This window comes from Mandrillus leucophaeus, unplaced genomic scaffold, assembly GCF_000951045.1.
Source record: "Mandrillus leucophaeus isolate KB7577 unplaced genomic scaffold, Mleu.le_1.0 Scaffold61, whole genome shotgun sequence".
NCBI lineage: Eukaryota > Metazoa > Chordata > Mammalia > Primates > Cercopithecidae > Mandrillus > Mandrillus leucophaeus.
In genome coordinates, this window is record NW_012106586.1 from 2,895,562 (window position 1) to 2,897,916 (window position 2,355).

Below are 2,355 nucleotides of genomic sequence, written 5' to 3' on the forward strand. Positions count from 1 at the left end.
ACTACAACAGAGACAAGCAATGCTGAGCACTGGAAACTCCTCTTTTAAAAATCAGCCAGGAATTGAGAACAGAGTCTTGGGTAAGACAGCCTCATGTAGTAAGTTCTTTCTGTTTCACATTTTCCTATGATCCTTCTGTACATGTATACACACGTGGCAATGTTATATACATGTTACAGATGTCAATCAGTCTTCTCCAGCTGTGAAGTCTTCTGAGTAAATAATATATTGTGTAACCTATGATTTTTCTAAATGGAAAGACCTACATTTCAAGATGGTTAAAATTAAGGTGCAAGTTGTCATGCTTAAAATTCGTCTTAAGCTGCCGTTATTAACTTTTTTTTTACTGTTTTATTATTTCTCACTTAGACGTTTTAAAAAGCATTAATTTTAAACTTCTCGTTCCCAACTTGCATCTAGGTCCTTCAATTCTGAGTATAAACGGTAAAGATATTACGAAGATTTTCCTGGAATGGCAAAATGACTCTCACAGGCAAATCTCCACTCAAAGCTGTAATTTTATCTCCAAGTTATTTTGTCATGGTGATGCAGGGTCATTGTTGATATCCAAAAATACCTAACATCTTTGACAGCAATAACTGAGTGTTTTCCTAGGGTTTTATTTTTCCACTTTTCACTGATCAATGATTCTATACAGAAAAAAAAAAAGAGAGCAAAGGAGAGAAAATGCAAATTAGTGCCCTAAAAAACATTCTACCTAGTACACTGCAGTGATTTTCAAGGAGAAGAGTTAGTCATCTCTTTTTTTTTTTTTTTTTTTTTTTTTTCCTGAGACAGAGTCTCACGCTGTTGCCCAGGCTGGAGTGCACTGACACAATCTCAGCTCACTGCAACCTCCACCACCCAGGTTCAAGCGATTCTCTTGCCTCCGCTTCCCGAATAGCTGGGATTACAGGCGCCTACCACCATGCCCAGCTAATTTTTGTATTTTTAGTAGGGACGGGGTTTCACCATGTTGGCCAGGCTGGTCTTGAACTCCTGACCTCAGGTGATCCACCCACCTTGGCCTCCCAAAGTGCTGGGATTAAGGAGTGAGCCACCACACCCGGCCAGAGTTAGTGATTTCTAATTCTTTGTCATCTCTCCCTTAATCTCTGATAGGCACTTGAATCACAATAGCATTAGTGCTTTCAATTAAGAAAACATTTCGGAAGGCAAAGAAATATTTGATATAGGTATTTTTGAATGAATAGGCTGAATGAAAATAGCTGATCTCCAGCTCTGAGACAGACAGAGAGAGAGAGAGAGAGAACATGTCCTCAAAGCTCTACCATCTAAGCAAGTAGAATAAAAGGAGGATTGACGTTGAGTGATGAGGAAGGGTGTTCTCTTTTGTATGCATGCCTCATTCCTCATTGCAATATTTCAGCTGCCCCCTTTTAAACATAAAATGTGCACAAAACTTGAGCGCAAGTGTGGCTTCCTTAATGGCCAGGCCCAGACCAAGAACCATGTCTTCCCCGTCCCTTCTCTGGCAGGTCACAGGGAATCGACATACTTCCCGGTGAGTAAGCCTCGGTACCCCCATTCCGTGCCTTGAGATTGCTCTGCTTGAGCGCAGTGCCATTGTAAGATCATGCAGCTTCCTCAGAGGGTTTGGTTTTCTCTTAAGAGGCAAGAGAAATAAGCAAAATGGGAAGTGACCACATTTTTTAAAATCCTAGAAAGTTCATTGAACCATTACTGCTGATGCATTATTTACTTAGCAGTAACTCAGTCCAGTAGGGCTGGCAAGTGCCTGGGATGCTTATTTTCTATCCTGACAACTGACAGGGTCGGTCTGGTCTCTCTGTCTGCCCAGCACCACCTCTCTCCCCAGATTCCCATGAGCTGCCCCCAACTTCTATGAGTGGAAGTCAGCCCCAGACATGGGTGAAGTCCACACTGCGTATTTCCATGAGACCATTCTGATTGACTGGAGGTAGGCCAGGCTCAGTGAATGAGAAGTCTCCATTCTGAAATCCACTAAAAAGAAACAAACTTACTCCCTTTAAGCATTTAGGAAGCTCAAGCAACTAAAAGCAAGCTCGCTGTTTATTAATTTCAACTGCTGACCCACTTGAAAAAATCATTGAGAATATGCATGGTAGGGAACTTGCACTCTTAGCAAAAGACCACAGTGAGTTTGCAGGAAACAGACAAAGTCCCTGAGAGAAAAAAGGACTAGTCTTAAGTGCCACTACAAGGTAAGGGCCAAACAGAAGAGCATGTGTTATTCTAAGCTCTCTACGATCTCAACTTTTAGCACCAAACCTTCTCTCTGGGATTCAGTCCATTTCTGAACATTTGCCCTGACTTTCATCAGCTTTGTTCTAACCTTCATGGTTTCTTCAG